Source organism: Ovis aries, chromosome 2 (genome assembly GCF_016772045.2).
Source record: "Ovis aries strain OAR_USU_Benz2616 breed Rambouillet chromosome 2, ARS-UI_Ramb_v3.0, whole genome shotgun sequence".
In the NCBI taxonomy this organism is placed as follows: domain Eukaryota; kingdom Metazoa; phylum Chordata; class Mammalia; order Artiodactyla; family Bovidae; genus Ovis; species Ovis aries.
Window position 1 is genome coordinate 41,802,593 of NC_056055.1, and position 27,262 is coordinate 41,829,854.

At 41.4% G+C, this 27,262-nt stretch overlaps 1 long non-coding RNA gene across 2 annotated transcripts in view; it reads right to left on the minus strand.

Annotated features, from left to right (window-relative positions):
* Window positions 1-1,010: 1,010 nt before the first annotated feature.
* Window positions 1,011-27,262, minus strand: part of LOC132659294 (uncharacterized) — a 43,628-nt gene continuing 17,376 nt past the window's right edge. Inside the window, exons 1-5 of one of the 2 annotated variants that reach the window (XR_009599538.1) lie at window positions 24,752-26,622; window positions 20,756-20,833; window positions 3,679-3,831; window positions 2,397-3,102; window positions 1,011-1,266 (exon numbers count right to left, since the gene is read on the minus strand). This is a non-coding gene — a long non-coding RNA (uncharacterized LOC132659294). Of the gene's footprint in view, window positions 1,267-1,985; window positions 3,103-3,678; window positions 3,832-20,755; window positions 20,834-24,751; window positions 26,623-27,262 lie in introns of those variants that run through there. The other variant, XR_009599537.1, reaches the window with a different exon arrangement.

The following is a 27,262-nucleotide window of genomic DNA, read 5'->3' on the forward strand; positions in this document are numbered from 1 at the left end:
TTGCAAGACAGAGCATCTGTCTATCCAGGAGGGGTCAGACAGTGCAATGAAATGTCCCCATTATTTTAATGTAAACAGCTCCTCTCTGAAATCTCTGAGATGTCCCCTTTAAGGCACAAGTCCTTGGAGGCTGAAGCAACTCAGCCAAGTGTGCTGGGGACGTGTGCTCAGCCCTGGGGAAGAGTGCCCCTTGCCGCCTTTACCCTCTGCCCCCTACCCAGTCCCTGCATCTTGGGCACCTGAGGCTGGGCAGAGGCCATGAAATCTTCAGCTAGCCAGTTTCCTAGGAGCCTCAAGAAAGTCCAAATGCATTAACGAACAAAATAACTGCAGCTGAAATGTGACTGAAGGTGACTCAAAGATGTCTTACCTCTTAAATAAATGAATCAGCCTAAAGGAAGTTTCCTCCCATGGAAGATTTATCATGATCAAGCCTGTGTGTAAAACTACAAAGATGATTGCTGTCCTTTTTAAAAATGATAAGTGTGCTTCTTAGCTTAGCTTACTCTTTGCCAAGCATTGCTTTAGGTACCATATCTTTAATCTTCATAGGAATCCTGAGAAGTGGGTAGGGTGGTCATCCTTTTACAGATGAGGAAACTGAGCCCAGGGAGGTGAAGTAACTTTCCCAAAGTGACACCTCTGATTAAGTACTAGTGCCACTCAGAAACGGGTCCTTTCACTCAGGTACATACTTGGACTGATGTGAATAGTTGAGACCTGGTTTTCCTGGTGGGTCAGATGGTAAAGAATCCACCTGCAATGCAGGAGGATCAGGAAGATCCCCTGGAGAAAGGAATGGCTACCCACTCCAATACTCTTGCCTGGAGAATTTGATGGACAGGGGAGCCTGGTGGGCTATAGTTCATGGGGTTGCAAAGAGATGGACAAGACTGAAAGATGAACACTAAGCATTGGCTTATTCCTTCCCTAGGTAGAGTAATCTGGGTGGAAATTTTGTAAAACAGAAGTATGGGTGGTGGCCGGCCCAGTAACAATCCCGAGTTCTCTTTCTAGAACAAGTTTCATAACCAATCATCTTTGGGAATAGCAAAAGGAGAGAGTAGGAATTGTTCAAGCCATTTCTCTGCTACATTAACCTACTTTTTCTTTCCAAATGATGTATCCAGTAGCCCCCACAGACAAAAAAAAAAAAATGAATAGGTTTAAAAAGTACATTTACCTCTAGATGTGTCCCCAGGGGTGACTGGGGAGACATTCAACCCTCTCAATAATTTTCAAGCTTCATTAGAAACATTTTTCCCCCTGTGGATTGGATATGAAACCAAGGTCATAAAATTTCTGAGTGAACGGAGAAACTGAAATATAATCTGAAATTCACCATCTGGCAATCTGCTAAATAAATGAGTCTAGGGGGAGAAGAGAAAATTTTTTAAATTTTCCCAGACACACCAACCTGATAGAGAAAACCTTATCTCCAGCATCTATGCTGCTAGAATCTGGGAAATAATGACCATGCCATTCCTGCCTAACACAGCCGGCAGGGAGCTAGGTGGAAGGATCCTTGATTCAATCTCAACCCTGGGGCTAACCGACTTGAGATATTAGAAAACCAACACTGCCCTCAACTTTTGTATCAATACAATAGAAAAATGTATTAGGTTTGCCTCTCCTTGCATTAACATTCTTATAAGTACAACTAGAAATATATGCAGATAAAATTCTGGCTTATTCACATAGTCCTACTAATCTTTGCCAAAGGGGTGAGGCCAAGGAATCACAACTGGACCATGAGTTAGCAGTTCCATGTGGATAGATACAAGAGAATGTTATAAGGATCAAAGCCTTTTCTAAAAAGGATGTTGGAAATGACACAAGTGGATGAGGACAGCAGGTAAAGATGGAAAGGAAGACAACCATAGTCAAGGGAATTACCAGCATGGAAGGATTAAGAACCAGGCAGAACAACCTGATTGAAAAAATATATCAAAGCAGAAGGCAAAGAAGCCAGTAACTATGGAAACTTGTGCGCTGCTGCACTGCCATGACAAACCATGAGAAACTGGGTAGCTTGAAAGAACAGAAATGAATCCTCTCAGAGTTCTGGAGAGCAGAGTCTGAATTCAAGGTTTTGGTAGGGTTGGTTCTTCTGGGGGGTGGGGAGAGAGTCTGTTCCAAGGCTCTTTTATGGTTACTGGCCATCACGCCAAACTCTGTGTCCATCTTAACATGGCCTTTCTCCCTGTGTGCTTCTGTGTACCCTCCACTCTTTTCATGGGGACTCAATCACTGCTGACTTAGGACCTGCCCTAATCTGATAGGAGTTCATCTTAATTCCATCTGCAAAGACCCTATTTCCCAATAATGTCACATTCTGAGATTTAGGTGGACATGAATTTTGAGAGGACACCATACAACCCACTATAGCAACTAACCTGTGAAACTCTTCTCTTTGTGGGATTTCCATGGGCAGTATCCCTGCAAAGGGCCACAGAGAAAAACAGAGCGGTCCTTTAGGTTCATTTTTCATCGTGTTCTTCCTTTACTTTGCATCTTCTCTCACAGAGAAAGAGGTCCTTAGTGGCACGAACAATATTGTATTCGTTTCTATACCCCAGCATTTGGTCTAGAGCAGAGAATCAACATTTGTTGAGTGAATGAATTTCCGCATGAATAGAATCTCTAAGCTCTGCATTATCTCACTGAGATTTCTTTGTGAACTTGAGATTGATGAGTTCTTACTACTTTGATGGCTGGAATTACTTAGATCATCTTTTTTTTTTTTTTTCTTTTTTCTTCTCTCTCTTCAAGAAGGAAACAAAATACATGAATCAATCCATGGGAACACCCTTCTCCATGGAAGGGACCAAAAATTCACGTGACTCAACTGTGGCAATAAAAGGAGGGTCTTGTCATTTTAAAGGAAGTTCTTTGTCACCATTTCCTCTTTTTTCCCGGATATCTATTTTGGGTTTTCCGCTCCATTCCAGGAACTCTACCACAGCCTGCTGAATTGTCAGAAACCTCCTTGTGCTTGGTCTGAAAGCTCTCTTCCCCTTCTTGAAGGATGTCTGTGTGGGAGCTAAGAGGAGGAACCACAGACGCGTCACTGGGAAGAAAACACACCCCTGATCCTGTGGACTGAGTAATACAAAGACAGAGTTAAATTCAGGAAATGCAATACGTTAATTCACGCCTGTTTCTAATCCTGCCAGCAAACACACGATTTAGGCTCTAAAAGATGACTGGAGTGGGAAAAAAGTTCCCACCGGCCCAATCCATGATCACAGTACATTTTCTAAGTCTCCCATCGTATATACAGGTGTTTCCCTGGTGGCTCAGATGGTAAAGAATCCACCTGCAATGCAGGAGACCCAGGTTCAATCCCTGGATCATGAAGAGCCCCTGGAGAAGGTACTGGCTATGCACACCATTACTCTTGCCTGGAAAATCCCATGGACAGAGAAGCCTGGTGGGTTACAGTCCATGGGGTTACAGAATTGGATACAACTGAAGCAACTGAGCACAGCATGATCAAAAAAAAGGTAGAAAAAGAGTTTTGGAGATAGATGGTGGTGATGTTTGCACCACAATAAGAATGTACTTAATATTATTGGTGGTGTACACTTGACAAGTAAGATGGTAACCTTCATGTGTATTTTATCATAATAAAACAATGGGAAAAAAAGATACTGAGGTTCAGAGGGGTTCACTCACTTGCCCAAGGCTATCGTGCTGGGAAGTGGCAACATCCAGTTTTATCCCAAGTCTTCGGAATTGAAGTCCCCAGTGTGCTGTATTGTATCCCATGGCTACGTCTGATCGCTGACCCGGGCATAGCTTGAAGGCAGTGACCTAGGTGCCAAATCACTGAAGTGAATTAGAGTTAAAATTAGACTGCTGGATGACTGACAGGCCAACCCCAGAGGCTGTGACTTATTTTCCAAAGCGGGACTGCTCAGCCCTGTTGCCCTTGACTTCCTTCCCCAGGATACGGTGAGGTGATCAGCCACCACCTCCCTCGTTTAACCCAACCCAGCCCCTACACAGACAATCTCTCCAGACTCAAACTGCTAAGCAAAGACTGAGGGCTTCTAAAAAAGATGGCAGGACTATTGATATGCAACAAACCCCGGGACATTCCTTCATCCATTGCTAAGGGACACGTCCCCCAGAATCCTGCAAGCATGGACTCTGGATAGTTCATTCTTCTACGAGAGCTGCCCTTGAAGCTATGTGAGTTCCCACCTGTACAAAAGAATTTTTAAAAAAGCAGGAGAGAGAAGAGCACAAAATACGGTTTTTCCCTGAATGCCTCCCCGCCACCATCCAGAAATAGCCCTGATCTCAAGCAATAAAAGTAAAGATAACATTTTCAAGGTCTGGGATGGGGAAATAAGTAAAAAATAGAATGTTTAATCAATGCAAACATTCTTGGAATCTGAAACATCTGGGAGAGCTGGGTAGGGGGGAGAGTGTGGGGGAGAGCTGGAAAGGCAGTGGGGAGGGATGCTTAGAGAGCTGACATTCTTATCCACTGTTTAGCTAAAGCAGGAGCTGAATAACCTGCTCTCAGTCACCCCAGCAAGCTCACGTGGTGGCAGTTCATTTTTGTTACTAAATACAAGGACATCTCTCACTTTGAGAAAATCCAAGACTCTATCCTATGACTTTACAAGATGAATTAAATCAGAGATTGATGACATCTATGTTTAGAACTACCCTTCCCATGTGGGGCTAGTGGGTAAAGAACTCACTATGCCAATGCAAAAGACATAAGAGATTCTGGCTTTACCCCTGGCTTGAGAAGATCCCCTGAAGGAGTGCACGGCAACCCACTCCAGTATTCTTGCCTAGAGAATCCCGTGGACAGGGTAGCCTGGCAGGCTACAGTCGCAAAGAGTCGGATGTGACTAAAGCAACTGTGCACGCATGCACACACAAGTATATAAGCCACAGTTGTCCTAGTGGGTTTAATAAGGCTCTCTCTCTCTCTTTTTTTTGTTTACATGTTTTTTCTTAGGAAACCAACTGCTATGCAAAATAAGACCTCTGCACACCAGAAGTTTAATTCAGAGATGAACTTCCCTGAAGGCTAATGTCAAGCTTGTAGGAATATCAGAGCTAACTAGATATCCACAAACTGACATAGGCTTCCCAGGTGGCACAGTAGTAAAGAATCTGCCTGCTAATGCAGGAGACACAAAAGACTCAGGTTTGATCCCTGGCTCACAAAGATCCCCTGGACTAAGAAAAGGCAACCCACTCCAGTATTCTTGCCTGGAAAATTCCATGAACAGAGGAGCTTGGTGGACTACAGCTCATGGAATCAAAAATAGCTGGACACTACTGAACACACACATACACAAACACACACACACACAAACTAACATGAGTTTACCCCTCAATCTCTGTTTTATACCACTCACCCCGAGAATGCTCTTACACTCTTATTTATTTATTTATTTATTTGGCCCCTCTGCTGTTGAGAGGCAGGTGGAATATTAGTTCCCCAACCAGGGATAAAACCTGTGCTCCCTGCATTGAAAGCCTGGAGTCTTAACCACTGGACTGCCAGAGAAGTCCCCTGTCCTGAGAAAACTCTTCATGATAAAGAAAAATATGTGATGAAATACATAAGCCAACGTACATGAATCAAAGGAAGCTAATTCTTAATCTGGTCCTTGTTTCTTAACCTGCCATCTAACACAGATCTGGTCCCAAGCTGTGTTCCAAGCCCCAGGACAGCTGTGTTTCACGCTAATGTGGGCTACAGTGGACTTGACCTCTATGCTGCAAGGGCTGTGCTATTCTCTGCTAAGTCACTGGATCCTAGCACGTGGTAAATGAAAAAAAAAAAAAGCAGTTATTAGGGGACACCAACTAAAACCATCCACATTGGCCAGGCACCACAGTAATCATTTGCTTGAATTATTTTACAACAGGAGGTCTCAGTAACAAACATGGAACTAACAAGCCATCACCAACCAGAAGAATTTGGGAAAGGTCAAAAGGAGATGCCACATGTCCTACCACCTCTCAAAATCCTTCCTCACTGGCATTCATCTTGGCTGAGCAACGTGTGCACCACCAGGAGGGCCCCTGAGCCAGAGTGATTGGCCGAAGACAACATGAAAAAAAATCTCATCACCATAAAACCCAAGACTTCGAGTCACGTGGTAGAGCAGTCCTCCTGGGTTCCCTTACCCTGCTGCTCTCCCTCCAGGCGCCCCTTCCCAATAAAGTCTTTTTCTCTGTCAGCACGTGTGTCTCCTTGGATAATTCACTTCTGAGTATTAGACAAGAGCCCACTTTCAGGCCCAGGAAGGGATTCCCCCTTCCTGCAACAAAAGATGCTTTATAAACAGATGAAGAATCATTGTTAGCACCTTCAGTCCTTTCCTTCACCTTGCCCATATGTCACTTCACTGATCCTCACCTCAGTCATAAGACGGTCCTAGGTCTCATCCTCTCCATTCTACACAGGAAGCTCTGAGAGTAGAGTAACCTGTCCATGGGCACACACAACGAAGGCAGAGAAGTGAGATTTCAACTGCGATTTACTAGCCACACTTCTAGGATTACACCATGCTGTGTTTCTCCTGTCACACATTCTTCCCCCTTGAACTTTGCCCTCAAAGCCATGACCCAAAGTTCTTATGTCTGGTTTTCCCATCTCCAAGCCAACAGCTCTTTTCACAAAATGGGCTGTCTTTCTATTATTAAAGACAGAGTAGCAGGAATGCAAGAGTTGCCATGTGTTTCTCATATCTGTGCTGCTCTCTACCTAACACAACATCGTATAATAGTTAGTATAACAAATATTCAATGAACGCCATTAGTATCACCAACTCAGAGATAAGAACCAAGGGACAGAATGGTTAGGGCAATTGCTAACCCCACACTTTGTCACTGCAATGCTGGGAGGGGGCTCTGTCTCTTGGACCTGAGCATCCTCACAGTCTCTGCTCAGATGGAGCCCTACCTCCCCGTACTGTGGCTACCCTTGCTACTTCTAAACCTTAATAGTCAATAGATGCACTTGGCCTTCAGAAGATGCTCTATTTTTCCATCATGATGCCATGCCTCTGTTCTCTTTACTGTACTTATATAAAAAGAAGACAGTGAGAAGTAAGGGACTTTGGGGAAGGGGAAATGATAAATGTTTTCCTTTCACTGAAGCATCCATTAAATTATAGAATAAATCTGTGAAAACAGCATGAGCTGAGAAGTATATCTGCGTAAAGTAAATATTGTTTCCCTATTGTTTCTATTTTTCAAGTGTGCTGTGAGGAAAAGAGGGCTTCCCAGGTGGCTCAGTGGTAAAGAATCCACCTGCCAATGCACCCTGGGTCAGAAAAATCTCCTGGAGAAGGAAATGGCAACCCACTCCAGTACTCTTGCCTGGAAAATCCCTTGGACAGAGGAGCCTGATGGGCTACAGTCTATGGGGTCGCAAGAGTCAAACATGACTGAGCAACTAAACAACGTGGAGGAAAGAATCTAAAAAAGAGCAGATCTATGTATATGTATAACAGATCCACTTTGCTGAACACCTGAAACTAACACAACATTGTAAATCAACTATACTCCAATAAAAACTTAAAAAAAAATAAAGTGTGTTATGACAAACAAAGATTCGTGTTAGACTAAACTGATGATGTTCAGTGTGGAAGGGGTTAGAATTTTGCCAAAGATATGGTATGTTAAGCGTCTATTACAGTAGGAGACTGCAATGACTAAAACTACAGCATCAGAGACTTGTGAAACTGAATCCTGTTCAGCACTGAACTTTTCCTTTGTAGAATTTCTAGTAACTCCCAACAACTCTTTCCTGACTCCGGACATCTGCAGTTCATCCGCTTTCCCAGATCCTAGTATTTGTTCTCATGGTGGGAGATTCCTTTGACTCTTGACTCCAAATTCCCAGAATTGGAATTTTGTTTCCTTCTTTCCTTTGTCTTGATATTTATAATGTTTGGTAGAATGTCAGTAAGGACCATAGACTCACAGTATGTCTAAAGCTTAAGGTTATGCAAAGTGAATAAACTCACAACTCTAGCAGGAGATTAAGTCTGACATTTACTGGAATGTTTACGTGGAATGGAGACAGCCTATAAGGGTGTGACTATTTTATATTGATTTTAATGTAGTAAGAGTCTCTCTGTGATTAAAAGTGTCATTCTATGCTTGAAGGTGAAAAAATATCTAGATTGTTTTTCTTACACTGGAGAGTCAATTAAGTCACTCTCAAACCTAAGCAATTAAATCCCATTCAAATGTACAAATCAGTAGACCCCAATATATTGCTAAATTCCCAGAGCAAAAAAAATTAATTCTATTTATTCTTATTAAAGATTAAAATTTTATTGAAGCTAAAAACATGACTTCAAAGCCCACCTTCCGCAAACAGAAAGTACGCAGCTAAAATGAATGTGCACCAATAGGATGGCACACCTCCCTCAATTCTGAGTAACTTTTTTGACTTTAACTACAGGCTTCTCAGGTGGCTCAGTGGTAAAGAATTCACTCATCAGTGCAAGAGACACAGGAGACATGGGTTCAGTCCCTGGGTTGGGAAGATCCCCTGGAGAAGGAAATGGCAACCCACTCAAGTATTCTTGCTGGGATAATCCCATGGACAGAGGGGCCTGATGGGCTACAGTCCATGAGGTCACGAAGAGTCAGACACAACTGAGCATTTGCACAGGCAGGCACCTGAGAATCATGGGAAGCGTTTAATGTACATTTTATCTCTTTGAGATGTTAATGATTATTTTAGGTCAGTATTAATTATTTTGATGATAGTGACCCTCGATCAGATTTTAAAATATCAAAATAGTGTATTTGGTTGTGGATATATGGCAGAAGACTATCCTACTAGAAATACAGACCTGAATGTTCATATAAGCAACAGCAAGGCTAAAGGAAAGAAGTCTGCCCAAAGAAGAATACAGACTCTAGTCTATGTATCCGAAGTTCAAGAACAAACAAAACTGATGAGTGATTAAAAAGTTTTAAATATGTTTCCTTTCAGAGGATGGCCCAGCCTAGGTGAAGAGAAGCATGAAGGGACCTTCTAGAAAGCTGGATGGGTTCTTTATTTTGAACTGGATAGAGAACACACATCTGTGGAAACATAGCAAATGTGTACTTAATTAGCACCTGTTAAGGACTGATTGTGCCCCCTCAAAATTCTTATGTTAAAACACTAATCCTCAGTGTGATTATATTTGGAGGTGGGGTCTTTGGGAGTGATTAGGTCATGAGGGTGGAGGCATCATGATGGGATTAATGCTCTTATACTAAGTGTCTTTCTTTCTCCCCTTCCCTCTCCACCATGTGAGGATCCAAAGAAAACCATCTGCAAACCAGGAAAAGGGTCCTCATCAACAACCAAATTGGCCAGCACCTTGCTCTTGGGCTTCCCAGCTTCTAGAACTGTGAGAAGAAAATGTCTCTTGTTTAAACCACCCAGTCTGTGGGCTTTTTATTAAAGTTTCTTAATCTAAGACAGCACCTTTGTCACACTTTGGGTAGGTATGTGTTAACTCAATTAAAAAAAAAAAAAGGCAGTGGGGAGGGAGAAAAGTAAATCTATCCCTAGGATTCAAGAGTAGGGAGAGGTCTGGAGATACAGATATAGGCGTCCTTGGCAGAGCTAAGACCTCGAAGGGAAAGCAGGGCCAACTGTTGTAGAATTGAGCTCCATCATGGTAGTCTGTGGAGTTGCACAGTTCACAGCCTTCACTACTAAGGGTGGCAGCCTCAGGGAAATGTGTGAAACGAGGAGAACATTTAGAGAATGAATAAGGAACCTGGAAACTCAGGGAACATCAGCATGTACAGGACAGACAGAACAAATGAATCATTGAAAGATAAGCATCTCACCTCTGAAGCCTGGTTCATCATCTACCAAGCAAACCAACTGATACACACAGATGCTGGGTTAAGGAATGGATCAAGGCAGGAAGGAGCAAATGAGACAAACCACTGCAGCTTCACATCTGGGAGAAAATATGGTGAAATTGCTATGAGATGGTGAGAAAGCAGATATAAAGATGAGAGGGTCAGATTTCCCTGGTGGTCCTGTGGTTGAAATTTCACCTTCCAATATGGGGGAAGATCTGGATTTGGTGAACTGGATCCCTGGTCAGGCAGCTAAGATCCCACGTGCCTTGAGACCACAAAGTGTGTTAGTCACTCAGTTGTGTCCAACTATTTGCTATTTGCTATTGTGGATCACAATAAACTGTGGAAAATTCTGAAACAGATGGGAACACCAGACCACCTGACCTGCCTCTTGAGAAACCTGTATGCAGGTCAGGAAGCAAAAGTTAAAACTGGACATGGAACAACAGATTGGTTCCAAATAGGAAAAGGAGTACATCAAGGCTGTGTATTGTCACCCTGCTTATTTAACTTCTATGCAGAGTATATCATGAGAAATGCTGGGCTGGATGAAGCACAAGCTGGAATCAAGATTGCCGGGAGAAATACCAATAACCTCAGATAAGCAGATGACATCACCCATATGGCAGAAAGTGAAGAAGAACTGAAGAGCCTCTTGATGAAAGTGAAAGAGGAGAGTGAAAAAGTTGGCTTAAAGCTCAACATTCATAAAACTAAGATCATGGCATCCGGTCCCATCACTTCATGGGAAATAGATGGGGAAACAGTGGAAACAGTGTCAGACTTTCTTTTGGGGGGCTCCAAAATCACTGCAGATGGTGATTGCAGCCATGAAATTAAAAGCTGCTTACTCTTTGGAGAGAAAGTTATGACCAACCTAGACAGCATACTGAAAAGCAGAGACATTACTTTGTCAACAAAATTCCATCTAGTCAAGGCTATGGTTTTTCCAGTGGTCGTGCATGGATGTGAGAGCTGAACTATAAAGAAAACTGAGCACCAAAGAATTGATGCTTTTGAACTGTGGTGTTGGAGAAGACTCTTTAGAGTCCCTTGGACTGCAAGGAGATCCAACCAGCACACCCTAAAGGAGATCAGTCCTGGGTGTTCATTGGAAGGACTGATGTTGAAGCTGAAACTCCAATACTTTGGCCACCTGATGGAAAGAGCTGACTCACTGGAAAAGACCCTGATGCTGAGAAAGATTGAGGGCAGGAGGAGAAGAAGATGACAGAGGATGAGATGGTTGGATGGCATCATCGACTCGATGGACATGGGTTTGGGTGGACTCCGGGAGTTGGTGATGGACAGGGAGGGCTGGCATGCTGCAGTTCATGGGGTCGCAAAGAGTCGGACACGAATGAGCAACTGAACTGAACTGAAACTATAGCCCCACAGGCTCCTCTGTCCATGGAATTCTCCAGGCAAGAATACTGGAGTGGGATGCCATGCCCTCTTCCAGGGAATCTTCCTGACCTAGGGATCCATGGGGTTGCAAAGAGTAGGATATGACTGAGCAACTGAACTGAACTGAACTGAGGGATCCAACCCACCTCTCCTAAATTGCAGACAGATTCTTTACTGTCTGAGTCACCAAAGAAGCCCCACAAAACCAAAACATAAAACAGAAACAATATTGCAACAAACTCAATAAAGACTTTAAAAAGATGAGAGGGGAGTAAATGAGGCCAGGACCCACTTTGGAGACAGTAGGACAGGAGAGGATGAGGGATAGAAGCAAGGGTTTGGGCGGACTGCTAGATAGCTGAGTCCTTGGGAAGAGCAAGGGGCCTTGGAAAGAGGAAATGACACGCGCTGGAGATAAACCCCACTTTCTTCACATTTGTCTTGAAGATCACCTCAAGTTAAGAGATGGAAAACTATATTCAAAGCAAAGGAAACCACATGGCTGTTTCTGACTCATTTATGTTTACCTGAAGTGACTTCAGCTTTAGGAGAAGAGGGCTCAATTAGGCAACGTGTGCAATTTAGGGGAAATGGGATCTGCCTCTTGGAACCTATGACCAAGCAAGGCCCCTGGAGCAAAAGTCTGCGGGTGTTTCTTTTTTTTTTTTTTCTTTTAATGGGTCACCTAGTGGGGCCTTAACCCTCTCATTACATCTTTCCCCAGGCAGGTGAGCTGCTACCTGCAGAGAGTGACTGACGTCAGTCCGGGCTTATAATGGTGCAGCCTGGGGATGGGCACAATCAAATGTTCCTCGGGACGATGCTTGGCTCCCACTGGCCACCTTTCATCTGGAACATCTCTTGCACTTTACAGGAGATAGTTAATTAAGTTTCCTGAGGCTTCAGGCAGGAATATGCATCACAGAGTGAGCTTACGTCGATGACTGTGTAAGAAGACGTGCTCACAGACTAATTACTTTGCTTTTGTATGTATCATCTCCTTTCACACGGGATTGCAAAGCAATTTCCCAGGGTAAGGTAATTGTTTTGTTCCTGGGAGGTCTGCGGCCTACCTGGGACAGGAGGCTCTAGTTATATGTTATTTCTTCCTGGGCTCAGGTTGACACAGGAGTCCTTGAAAATTGACGGTCCAGAAGAAGGATAACTAGCAAAAAGGGCAAAGCAGTCCAGGGGTGGCCTGTCATGGAATCATAGAATGTCATAGCTGATGTGCCTTCAGACCTCATCCTGATTCATGCTGTCCAATACGACAGCCACCAACCACGTGGAGGCACTGAGCACTTCAAATGTGCTGGTCTGGTTGAGATGTGCCATGACACTCAACTACACAAGAGTTAATACCAAAAAAAAAAAAAAGAAGGATGTAAAATATATCATTTGTAAATCTTATATGGGTTACCTGTTGAAATGGTAATAATATGGATATAAGAAGTTAAATAGAATAGTGTCATTTGAGCTGTTTCTCTAGACTTTGTAAAATGTGGTTGCTGGAAAAAAAAAGTTTTAATTGTATATATTTCTCACATTATATTTCTACATGACTGTGCCAGTCTAGACGACTCCTTTCATTTTAAACGTAACTAAGCTAATGCCTGGGCGTCCCTGGTGGCTCAGTGGTAAAGAATCTGCCTGCTAATGCAGGAGACATGGGTTCAATCCCTGGGTTAGGAAGATACCCTGGAGAAGGAAATGGCAACCCACTTCAGTATTTCCCACTTCCCTAGGAAATCCCATGGACAGAGGAGTCTGGCGGGTTTCAGTCCACGAGGATACAAAGTCAGGCATGACTAAGATAACAACACAACATCATTTCTTTAGGCTGCAGATGGTGCTTAATTTATATTAATTTTAAAAAGAAACTTTCTGAAAGAAAAAAGAAATAGCATGATCTCCATCCTGCCTCTGTGCCATATATTCTCTAAAATCAGTGTACCTACTACATCCAACAAACCTCTGACCCACCCCAGCACATGCTGTCCTATTCCAACCCATGCTTGCAAACAGATTGCTACTAATGTAGAAATTTCTAGAGTCAATACTGCCTCTTCTGGTGCCCTCTTGCCCAGCCAAAGTTCAAGTCCAAGAGCTTACCTGTAATCATCAAATCAATCACCATCTCAAAAGTCAATTATGCATTGTCTCAGCAATCTAAGGTTTTCAGAACAATGTCATGAGGGTCAGAGAAAGCCTTTCCTTCTCTTAGACTCTGCCCACCAGCCTGATATCAAAGGAATTTGCAGGTAAGCAATTCCCTTTCTCTACTGCTCAGCTCTCTTCCTCTGAATCATCCTAAAAAAGGAAAAGTGGCAGTTGAGCCAAAGATAGTTATTGACCTGATGCTCCCAGATGTTCAAAATTCCACTCTGGCAATCTCAAGAGTGACTTCATTTTCCTAAGTCTTTTTTTGTGGCAGTCAAGGCTAGTATGCTCTGCAGGATTCCAGGGGCCTGGGGTAAATCCCACACAGTCCAATAGAAAACAAGAGTCCTCTGTCATTCTCAGGTAGACTTTGCTACAGAACCAGTTTTTAACCTGTTTCTCACTTGGAAAAACTGAAGCATTTCTGTCATTGGAGCAAGCAATATCACACACAGCCCTCAGATCCACTCCACTGAGAGAGAACAGGAAAGGAAACTAGCCCATACTTGAGAACTCTACCTCTGAGCCCCCTAGAGTTGACCCTCGAAAGTGGAGGGAAAAAAGAAAGTGAAGGTAGATCAATCATGTTCAACTCTTTGCGATCCCATGGACTGTAGCCCACCAGGCTCCTCTGTTCATGAGATTTTCCAGGCAAGTATACTGGAGTGGGTTGCCATTTCCTTCTCCAGGGGATTTTTACGACCCAGGGACTGAACCCAGATCTTGTGCATTGCAGGCAGATTCTTTACCATTTGAGCCACCAGGAAAGCCCAAGTAAGGGAATGGGTGTTCAAGTAACTGTCTTCCCTTGAGCCTGTTTTTCCCTTTCTGCCACTTCCAAACCCATCTTCAGTTCATCACTGTCTTTGGGTCTTTATATTCCAGGTCCCATACCTAATGTTTTCAGACACTTTATCTTACCTATCTCCTCATTAAATACTACTATATATGTCTACTTTATAGAAACCTCTCATTTAAATTAATCCCTTAGAATCCTCACACTACTATTGATGGGAATGTAAAATGGTGTAACCACTGTGGAAAATAGTATGGAGGCTTCTCAGAAAATAAAAATAAGGACTTTCCGGGTGGTCCAGTGGCCAAGACTCCACCCTCCCAATGCAGGGGACCTGGGTCCAATCCCTGGTCAGGAGACTAGATTCCCACATGCCCAACTAAAGATTCCACATTCTGCAATGAAGATCTAAGATCCTGCATAACACAGCTAAGACCCCATGTAGCCAAATAAATAAATATTAAACAACAACAACAAAAACTAAAATAGAATTACCATACAAGCCCAGTCATTACACTTCTGGGTATATATCCAATAAAAATCCACTAGTTTGAAAAGATAACATGCACCTCAAAGTTCTTAGCAGCATTATTTACAATTACCAAGACATGGAAGCAGACTCAGTGTCTATCAACAGATGAATGGATAAAGAATATGCGAAATATATAGACACACACAACGGAATACTATTCAGCCATAAAAAGGAATGAAATCTTGCCATTTGCAGCAACATTGATGGACTTGGAAGGTATTACGCTAAGTGAAATGTCAGCGAGAAAAAGACAAATACTGTATGACATCACTTATGTGTGGAATCTAAAAAAATACAGAAACATTGTGCATATAACAGAACAGAAACAGACCCAGATATAGAGAACAAACTAGAGGTTACCTGTGGAAAGAAGGATGGGGGCGGGGAGCAAGATAAGGGCAGGGGATTAAAAAGTACAGATTACTACATATAAAATAAGCTCCAAGGATAAAACATAGGTAATATAGCCAATATTTTATCATTATTAGAAATGAAGTTTAACCTTTAAAATTTTTGAATCACTATATTGTACCCTGTAACTTATATTAACATTACACAGCAGCTATACTTCAATAAAAGTATCTTAGAAGATTTCCCTGGTGGTCCAGTGGTTAAGAATCTGCCTTACAATGCAGGGGATGTAGGTTCAATCCCTGATTGGGGGTCTAAGATCCCACATGCCTCAGAGCAACTATAACCCCTCACATTGCAACTAGAGAATCTGTGCGTCACAGCAAAAGGTCCCATATGACACAATGAAGACCCCGACTGCTCCAACTAAGACCTGAAGCAGCCAAATAAATAAGCATTTTTCAAAAAATTTACATGTGAATGCAAAAAAAATATCTTTAATAAAAAATAAAATCACCCCTTAACGCTGAATGCCAAACCTGACATCTTGAGCTTCGGACTCCAAGGCTAGTAGAGTTCTCTTACACTAAATCACCACTGCGATCCTTCTTTTAATGTTGCTCAGTCGTGTCTGACTCTTTGCAACACCATGGACTGTAGCTCACCAGGCTCCTCTGTCTATGGGATTATCCTAGCAAGAAAACTGGAGTGGGCTGCCATTTCCTTCTCCAGGAGATCTTCCCAACCCAGAGATCGAACCCATGTCTCCTGCATTGTCAGATAGATTCTTTACTGTTAAGCCACTAGGGAAGGCCATGAATCCTTCCTTGGCTCTACCCAAACCTGCACCCCCAAACAAGCTTGAGCATCAGTTATTTTCACTCTTACCTGAGCATTTACACAGCCTGCATTCTGCAAGACAATGACTTTTGAAGCAGTGTCCCTCATTTTGAAATAAAGAGATTCAGCCCCACAGATGTCTAAAAGAAGCATGAGCAGAGCATGAATAAAATGTTTGCTCAGGGCAGGATTTCACTCAGAGTAGTTTAATGTGGTCAGGAGTAGGCATGGGGGTCTCTCCACTAGGTACATTTATTAGGTAGGAAAGGTCCTTTAAAAAGGTAAGACCCCTGCGTGCCAGTCAAGGTGAGATGAGCAAATCATCCTGGGCTGTGGGTGGGTTGAACCCTCCTGCAATCAAAGAACAAGTCCTACAAGTGTTTATAGTTGTACTCCGCTAATTTCATTCCCCATCATGATGAAAAACTTGTGCTTTTTACAGTCCCCCAAAAGATTCATGACAATTTAGGAGACTCAGTTTTTCATAGACCTGTCACATTTCCAACAGTTGTGAAATGTGCTCTGCGAGGTGGAGGGTACGTGCCCTTCTCCCAGGGCTCTCACTTCTGCCTGATGGATCTTTATGAGCTCAAGCCTGTATGAGGAGCCCCTCCAAAACCCCAGGGCTTTGGCAGTGAAGGGCTCTGCACCATCCTTGGAGAAAGTTTCTGTTTTCCCCTAGGCAACTGGCTAATTGCCTGCCTACAAGTTCTCCTGCCTGGAGAGAGGGTTCTGCTCATTTCTCTCTGTCAGTCGTTTCCTTTGGCTTCTGTTGGGTCTCACTAATTGTACTGGTTTTTCAACAGCTCAAGAACATTAAGAAGATGGTATCATTCATATGTGGAATCTAAAAAAGTGCAACTCATAGAAACAGAGTGTGGAAAAGTGATGGTGAGGGGCTGGGAGCTGGGAGCTGGGAGAAATAGGGAGCAACTGATGAAAGGGTACAAGTTTCACTTAAAAGATGAATAAGATCTGAGGATCTGATGGGACTATAGTGGAAAACATTGCATTGTGTTTTGTATTTATAACTGAAATTTACTAACAGAGTAGAACTTAACTGTTCTCACCAGAAATACTAATAATAATGCAAATATGTGAGGTGTGATGTGTTAAATAACTTGATGGGGGAATCATTCACAATGCATAGGTACATCAGATCATCAAATTGTACACATTAAATATCTTATAATTATACCTGTCAATTATACCTCAATAAAGCTGGGGAGGAGGTAGGAGGGAATAGTTTCATCTCTCACTTTGACTCAAATAACTTAATTGGCTCAATCTTCAGTTTTTTCATCTATAAAATGGGAGTAATGATGACAATTTTATAAGATTACTTTAGGTGTTCAATGAGATCACATACATGAAAGCCTCAGATATAAATCTTTTCAGGTAATAAGCTTTCAATAACTACCAATTGAGCCACAATCTGAAGTATTCTGAATCTTTCCAACCAGGATTTGTTTTGTGTGAGATCATGTGTCATTAATTCTGACATGAATTCTAAAAGTTTAGAGTTTTTTAATTCTAAAAAACATGTTTTTACCATCAACAATGCAAATCAGTCATAATTTTATATCTACATATGTGTGTATATATATATTTTTTTTTAACATGCTGCTTTCTCAAGGTTGTTTTCTTTTAATCTTTCCCACACTATCAAAAATGTACTTTTTCCTTTGGACTTTTATTCAGCCTTAGAGTGTTAAAAATGCTTTGCTAAAACCTGCCATATTTTGTCTATCTTCCATTGTCATCTTTGCCCCCACTTTTTTAATTTAATCTTTGTTTAAAAGTAAAGAAAAAAGAACTAGGATTCACACCTCTCTCAATTCTCTCATACTTGTGTGACCTTTCTCTCCTCTCCCTTTCTCTAAAGAATTGGTAAAGTACACAGACCACCATGCGCAAGTCAGTGAATGTCTCTGAAAAACAGAAGAAGTAAAATTTACTATTCTCCAAGGACAGAAGGGATAGTTAGTGAGTATGGGATGGACAAGTACACACTGCTATATTTTAAATGGATAACCAATAAGGACCCACTATAAAGCTCAGGGAACTCTGCTCCATGTCATGTGGCAGCCTGGATGGGAGAGGGGTCTGGGGGAGAATGGGTTCATGTATATGTATGGCTGAGTCCCTTTACTGTCCACCTGAAACTATCATAACGTTGTTAATTGGCAATACTCCAATATAAAATAAAAAGCTTTTAAAATGGTTACTGTTCCCCAACACTCAAACTTTAGATTGTCCAGAGGAGGAGTGATGTGACTCACCCACACACTGGCACAAGCACCTATCTTTGGAGTTGAAGGAGTATGCTGAGATGAATAGATTTATTTGTTGGTGATATGTCAACTTCGTCTGCACACAAAAAAATCCATACGTCTTCTCTGCATCGTGCTATTCTTCAGTCACTCAGTCATGTCTGACTCTTTGTCACCCCATGGACTGCAGCACACCAGGCTTTCCTGTCCTTCACTGTCTACTGGCGTTTGCTTGAACTTATGTCCATTGAGTCGATGACGCCATCCAACCATCTCATCCTCTGTCACCCTCTTCTCCTCCTGTCCTCAATCTTTTCCAGCATCAAAATTTCCCAAAATATATTCTCAACTGAAAATCTGACAGTCTAGAATTGCTCCTAAAGTGCTGACATCCATGAGGATGTGATTTCAGGTAACTGCAGGTGTCCGGTAGGGAGAAGTGGGGAGAGGCAGGACACCCAGAGTCATAAAACAAGCTCTCCAAAAGAGTGAGGAGGATTTTCCTCCTGAAAACAGACGGAGGGATAAAATGACTGGGAAATAGCATGAAAAATTTCACATAAACTAACTGTGATGGGACCTCATAGAGCTATAGGCATAAAAGCAGGAAGTTGATTGTAGTCCCCCATAGAGAAACCTGGGGATCAAGGAAGGTACAGGACTGCACCCAGTGCTTTTGCCTCAAGGGTCAGAAGCCCTTCTCACCCTGGAGCAAGAGCAAGGTGAGAGCTTAATTTTTATGGCATTGGAACCTCCTGTTCACCCCGAGACCCTCTGCTTCCTGAGTCCTGACAAGCACTGACAGCTAACCAACAGAATTCATGTTTGTGAGCCAGGATCAGTGCATTTGTTTTTGTCTGGAGGGAGTATTGTGGAATGAGGTGTTGAAGAATTTACTCTTTCTGCCAGAAGGGAAGACAGAGTCTCACCTTAGCTAGAAGAGATGAGAGCAGGGGCAAAAAAGACAGGAGACAGTGATATAAAAGCCCTGGCATGAGATCAGCAGAGAGCCTGGCCACAAAGCACAGAGGAGAAAAGCAGCAGGGAGGTGGAAGTCCGGCAAGGAACACGGGTGACAGATGACCCTGCCGAGAGGGGGAGCACTGGGGGAACCTGTCAACACTGCTGCACTTGCAGCAGCAGCAGCCCCTCCAGCAGGAAGTGCTAGAGGGCAGCTCATTGTACGAAAGTCCCAGAGGGGTAGGACTTAAGGACAAAACCGTAGGACTCGTAACTTTGCTTTGGCAGTGTGTGCAGGATTTTCTCACACTAGTTTCTGCGTTGTAGTTAGCTCTTTGTTTGCATCTTTAAAATAGTTTAAAGGAATAGCTTGACCTCTTTCCACTTTTCTTCCAGTCCCCTGTTCAAAATCTGAATTGAGTCATTCTGGCATCCAGCTACCCTTTCAAAATTTCTTCTGGACTAACATTTCAAGGATCAGTAGTATCAAGCTCTTAAACAAATTCTTCATTTTATAGTTATTCTCTCTCTCTCTCTCTTTTTTTTTTTTCACTGTCTTTGAATGTGAAATAGATGTTTGCTTTATTATCAACGTCGTTTGGCTAGTGTTAGGGGATTTCATTAACTACTATAAAATTCTTCAGGGACATCTAGCATGTGGGTCTGGGTCTCGAGGGATTTTTTTATGGAGATCAACAGAAACTAACTTTGACTGCTCTAAGAAAGGGAAAAGATGTTTATCACATGAATTCAGTAAAGTTCACAGAAGGTGCACAGAGAACTGAAGGATGAAGGGTAAGGCCTAGGGTTAACCGCTCCTCTTGAACATGAGAAATAGAGGAAGAGAAGCTTTCCACCCTCAGATTAAAGGAGGTGATGTTGTTAGAAAATGAAGAAAAAGATGTTGGCAGACTGAAACAACACAAGGACACAATCCAGTCAAATTCAAACTCCTCCTAATTAGTAGGGGCTTTGAAGGCTGCAGTCCATGGGGTCGCTGAGGGTCGGACACGACTGAGCGACTTCACTTTCACTTTTCACTTTCCACTTTCCTGCACTGGAGAAGGAAATGGCAACCCACTCCAGAGTTCTTGCCTGGAGAATCCCAGGGACGGGGGAGCCTGGTGGGCTGCCGTCTATGGGGTCACACAGAGCTGGACACGACTGAAGTGACTTAGCAGCAGCAGCTGCTGCTCCTTAAAAAGAAAATCCCTTAGCTACTCTTCTAGCCTTCTACACTACTTGATTTAGACAGAAAACTCAAAGGGCTCATTTCTCATTGTCAAAGACAATGCTAAATAAACATCTCTCCTTTATTCTCCTTTGGACTTTGTCTTACTCTCACTTTTTTTCCCAAAAACACACAGTTCATAAGGCTTTTTTTTTTTTAAGTAGTTCAGTATAAAATCAGATTACTACTCTCAAAAAGAGAATATAGAGAAGTTGTTTCTCTTTGCTTTGGCTCTCCTTCCTGCTGCCCTCTCACTCCATACATCCCATGATACTCAACCAGGGAAGCAGGAAAGAAATATCTATCATTCTCTAGAATAAGAATGTTTATACCTCTTCTCATTCTTTTCTTTCCTGGAAACATCTCTACTTCTCTTTCTTCAGTATCTCTTTCTTCCACATCTGAGAAAACTGAGATAAAGAAATAGGTTATAAGTCAGATCTAACTGTATATTCATTTTACTGCCCATTTTTACATTTCAGGAGAAGAGATCAATATCCAAAAATGCTACAATATATTATAGAAAATTTCAACTGCAAATAAAAACGTATGAGACATGCAAAGAAACAGGAAGGTGTGACCTATACATGCACAAAATAGTAAACACAGAAAATGCTTAAACAGGGCCCGAATATCTGATTTAACAGATAGTAGAGTTGACCCTGAAGTAGCACAGATAGAAACTACACAGGTCCACTTACATGGAATTTTTTCACAATAGATGTAGTAGACAAATTTTGAGATTTGCAAAAATTTGAAAAAACTCACAGAAGAACCACATAGCCTAGAAATACCCAAAAAATTAAGAGAAAGTTTATGTCATAAGTGTATAAAATATTTTTTATACATATAACATAAAAACGTATGTTGACTGATCATGTTTCAGTAAGACTTCCATTCACCAGTAGGTTATTTAACTAATAATTGTTAAGGTTTGGCGGAGTAAAAGTTATCCACAGAATTTTGACTATGGAGCAGGTCAGTACCCCTAACATCTACATTGTTCAAAGGTCAACTGTACTTCAAAGCAGTTATTATAAATGTGTTCAAAGAACTAAGGAAAGCCATATCTAAAGAAAGGAAAAATGATAGAGAATATCAAAATGACATAAAGATTATTTTTGAAATAACTCAGTGGAAAGTCTAGAGTTGAAAAGTACAATAATAGAAATGAAAATTTTTCTAGAGCAGCTATACAGTAGATACAAGCTGGTAGAAGCAAGAATCAGATTCCTTTAAAATAGATTAATGGAGATCATGCAATTTGAAAGAGAAAAGAATAAAGTAAAATGAAGACCTCTGACAAATACGAGATAGTATCTAAGCACTCAAACACATACTAAACGGAAATATTAGAAAGAGAGGGGAGAGAGAGGGGGGAGCATTAAAAAAAAAAGATCTAAAGCAGACTTCCCTGGTGACAGAGTGGATAAAGAATCTGCCCACCAATGCAAGGAACATGGGTTTGATCCCTAGTTTGGAAAGATTCCACATGCCATGTAGCAACTAAGCCCATGCTCCACAACTAATGACCCTCTACTCTAGAAACTGTGAGCTGAAACTATTGAAGCCTGAGCGCCCTGGAGCTCACACACTGCAACTACTGAAGCCCAAGGCCTACAGCCTGTGCTCTGCAACAAAAGAAGCCTCCCTGATGAGAAGCACCCCCATGCACTACAACTAGAGAAAGCCCACACATAGAAACAAAAGATCCAGCACAATCAAAAACAAATAAATGCTAAAAACTTAAAGCAATAACTGGTGCAAATATTATAAATTTGGTGAAGAATATTAATCTACACATCCAAGAAGCTTAAAACCTCACCGTAGAACAGATGCAATGAGATCTGTACCAAAACACATCATAATCAAATGTTGAAAGACAGAGACAATCTTGAAAGGACCAACACAATAGTGATTCAATATAATATACAGAAAGGAATCTCAGTAAGATTTGCAGTTGGTTTCTCATAAAATAACAAAGGAGGCCGCAGGTCAGTGGGATGACATATGCAAAGTGCTGGTTTAAAAAAGTCAATCAAAATACTACACACTGCAAAACTATCTTTCAAAACTTAAAGCAATATAAAGACATTCTAAGATATTTAAAACGGAGAATTCATTGTTAGTAGACCAGTCTTTCAAAAAATACAAAGAGAGGTCTTCAAGCAGAAAAGAAGTGACACCAGATAGATTCAAACCCACAGGAACAAAAGGTGTCAGCATAGGTTATCATATACTTAGTTATAAAAGACAGGAATATTTCCTTTATTTCTCCTCAGAGCTGGTTGTAAAAGCTATTGGATAAAATTATATATATACATACACACACATATATATATATATAATTTATTGTTGAGCTTTCAAAATATAGAAATGTAACATATTTGACAAATATTTACCTAAAGCTATACTCAAGTGAGGAAATGACATAAGAGGGCAACTCAAACCTTCAAGAAGAAATTTTTAAAGCCAAAAATGGTAAATAAGAAGGTAAATGTTAAAAAAAAAAAAAAACAAATATGTATTTACTCTTCTCTCTAAGCTCATAGACTAAAATATGCAAAGTAATACTATCAATTGGACAAGGAAATGGCAGTCCACTCCAGGCCTATTGCCTGGAAAATCCCATGGACAGAGGAGCCTGGTAGGCTACAGCCCATGTTGGGTTTATAATATATATATGTGATATGTATAAAAATAATAGCTAAAGTGTGAGAAGGGGAAATAGAGCGCATATGAGTAAATTTTCTCTATTTCATTGTGATTATGTGATTATGTTAAATCTGAGTCTTACCTGTAAGCATGTATTTTCTGTTAAATTAACATATATACTGTAAGCCCTAGAGTAGCCACTAGGAAAATAGATCAAAAATACAGTTTTAAAAATTATTAATATTATTACAAAATTACACTGGAAAATATCCATTCAATGCAAATACACAGATATTGGAAACAAAAGCAAAACAGCAAACATAAATAAAACTATGTCAATAAAAACATTAAGCATGAATAAACTAATACAATTAAAAGGCAAATATTGGTAGAATGGATAAGAAGACAAGAGCCAGCTATATGCTGTTTAGAGGAGACACATTTTATATTTATATATATATATATATATTTATATGTATATATATTTATACATATATATTTATATATATATACATATAGTTTGAAGAAAAGGGGTAGAAAAAATACACCATGCAAACTGCAACTCTAAGAAAGCTAGATTACCTATACTGTGTCTATAAGACATAGCACCTCAGAGACAAAATCGATTTTAAAATGAAAAAGTTACTAGAAATAAAGAGGGTTCTTGTACAATTTTAAAAGACTCAAGCTATCAGAAAGATGTTATAATTATAAATATATGTACATCTAACAACAGAGTCCTCAAAATACATGAAGCAAAAATAGAATTAAAGGAGACATAAGCAATTCAACAATAACAACTAGAGACTTCAATATCCTACTTTGCATAACAGTTAAAACAACTGCACAAAAGATCAATGAGAGTGTAGCAAATGTGGACACACTATAAACTGACTAGACCTAAAAGTCAGCTTTAGAACACACCACCCAGCAACAGCGGAGTGCACCTTCTTCTTAAGCACATACAGATTATTCTCCAGAAGAGCACATAAAATAGGGTATAAAACAAGCTGCAACAAACTTAAAACTGTTGAAATCATACAAGGCATGTTCTCTGACCACAATGGAATGAAATGAGAAAAAAGTAACAGGGAATTTGGGAATTGTACAAATATATAGTTATTAAATAACATACTCTTAAAAATCACAGGGAAACAAAATACTCTGAGATAAATGAAAACAAAAACAACATCCCAAAACTTTAGGGATATAACTAAAGCAGTACTTAGAACAAAATTTTTGTAAATACATATATTTTTTAAAAGAAAGAGTTCCGCTCATTAGTTTAACCTTTGACATAAGAAATGAGAAAATAGGAGTAAACTGTCCTCAGAGCAAAAAGAAATCAAGTAAGAGTGAAAACAAATGAAGTAGAGACTAGAAAAATTATAGAGAAAATGTGTGTGTTAGTCTTTTAGTCTTCTCCGACTCCCGACCCCATGGACTGTAGCGCACCAGGCTTCTCTGTCCATGGAATTCTCCAGGCAAGAGTACTGGAATGAGTTGCCATTCTCTGCTCCAGGGGATCTTCCTAACTGAGGGATCGAACAAGGTCTCTAGCATTGCAGGCAGATTCTTTACCATCTGAGCTACCAGGGAAGCACACAGAGAAAACAGACAAAAGCAAAACAAACAGACGGGGTGGCTTGAACAATAGAAAATTATTTTCTCACAGTCTAGAGGCTTGAAGTCCAAGATCAAGGTGTCAGCAGGTTTGGTCTCTTCTGAAGCCTTCCTCTTCGACTTCTAGGTCCTCATGTGTTAGCCCCTCAGTCTGTGAGTTGTCGGTGTTTCCATTTCCTCCTCTTATAAAGACACAAGCCGTATTGGATTAGGACTCATCCATACAAACTCCTTTTATCCTACTTAACTTTTAAAGGCCATATTTCCAAATACAGTCACATTCTGAGGTACTGGGGTTAGTATTTCAACACGTGAGTTTTGCAGGCACACGATTTGGTCCAAATAGTGGTGATGGCTGCACAAGTCTGTGAATATACGAAAAACTACTGAGTCATGCAGTTAATTGCATTGAATCATGCAGTTACAGTAGGTGAATTTTATAGTATGTGAATTACATTTCCCAAAAAATTGTTAAAAAAAAAAAAAAAGAAACAGTGGAGCTATTTAAAATTTTCAAAAAGAAAAGTAAAACAATCCACCTGAGTTTTATAAATGTCTTCCAGCAGCCGCTTCTAGGATCAAAGTATAAGGAAAGTGAAACTGGAGTCACTTGGTTGTGTCCAACTCTTTGATACCCCGTGGACTGTTGCCCACCAGGCTCCTCCATCCATGGGATCTTCCAGGCAAGAGTACTGGAGTGGGTTGCCATTTCCTTCTCCAGGGGGTCTTCCCTAACCAGGGATCGAACCCTGGTCTCCTGCATTGCAGGAAGATGCTTTACCATCTGAGCTACTAGGGAAGCCCCAAGTACAAGGAAGCTGGAGGTGAAATGAGTAATAAGGAGAATCTGGTTAGATGCCCTGGAAATCTTCACTAGACCCAGGACACAAGTTGTAAAGGAGAAGACAGGAATGACTCTGTGTGGTTAGATGCCACCACCTAAAAGAAAACATTTCTAAGGGAAGGCTACAAAGCTGACTCTGGTGAGACAGTCACAGCCCTCAGTGTCTGTCAAGTAACCATAGATCCTTGAGAATCATCTGTGCTAAATACATTTGTGCTCATGCTCAGTTGCCCCAGTCGTGTCTGACGCTTTGCGACCCTAGCCCACCAGGCTCCTCTATCCATGGGCTTCTCCAGGCAAGAATGCTGGAGTGGGTGGCTATGTCCTCCTCCACGGGATCTTCCTGGCCTAGGGATTGAACTCGTGTCTCTTGCACCTTCTGCTGAGCGGGTGGGTTCTTTATTACTGAGCCACCACAGAAGCACACTAAATACATTAGTGAATGCTAATGATATAATGGGCTGCTCCTTCTAAGCAACACAGAAGTTAAGATTCTATTTTATTCACAGTGTTATTCACAATTTAAAATAAAGCAATATGAAGGTTTTAGGCACTGCTGTGGGTCAGGTCTTCAAGTTCCACAAGTCTCCTCAGGATCATGCATACCACGGTCTCACAGGTTCTGTCGGGGGAGCGAGGAAGGCAAGAATGAGAGGTGCAAGTGTGATGAAGCAGGCTCAGCAGGCTGCCCAGTGAGCCACAGAAGAGGACGTGCAGGAGAAGTTCAGAGAGGACAGGAAAGAAAACCACATCAGCCTGGCATGGACTGCTATATCGGGGTATTGGTGCAAACTTGATTTTACAGGGAAATAGTTTTGCTTTTCAGCCCCTCAGCTGTATCCAGCTCTTTGTGACCCCTTGGACTGCAGCATGCCAGGCTTCCCTGTCTTTCGCTATCTCTTGGAGTTTGCTTAAACTCATGCCCATTGAGTCAATGATGCCATCCAACCATCTCATCCTCTGTCGCCTTCTTCTCCTCTTGCCCTCAGTCTTTCCCAGCATTCCAATCTTTTCTAATGAGTCAATTCTTCACAACAGGTAGCCAAAGTCTTAAGAGCTTCAGCTTTTTCATCAGTCATTCCAATGAATAATCAGGGTTGATTTCCTTTAGAATTAACTGATTTGATCTCCTTGTTGTCTATTATTTTTTGTTTAGAACTTGATTTTCTCATCTATTTCACAGCAGCAACAGAAGTCCAGGGCAACCAAGTTCACTAAAGTGGGTTCTCTATGAGATGATGCCTACTCTGGGTTCATATATATACAAGTGAATATGGTGCTCTCTCTCTTTCTCTCTCTCTCTCACACACACACACGCAAATTGGCCCAAGAAGCACTTCTTGTCTCTGGGTCCCCAAACTTCCCTTACACCGCCCTGTCTCTCCTCTGTCAAGAGCTCACCGACCTCCACTCTTCTCTTCTTTCTCCCTCTAACCACCTATGTTTTTAAAAAATTAAATTTGGATTATTTAAAGAGAGAATTCAGGCCAGTGGAATGAAAAAGAGTAAGAGGTTCTGCCCTTAAAGATGTCTATATGACCCAGCAGCTCTATCATTGACGAAGTGTGTAACCTCAGGACTCTGTTCTCGGTTTCCTGATCCATATAACAACATCACCAGCTTTACGGGCTTGTTGAAAAGGTCTAATGAAATCATAGATATGAAAATACATGTGCCTGTATGTGTGCTCAGTCTTGTCCAACTCTTTGCGACCCCA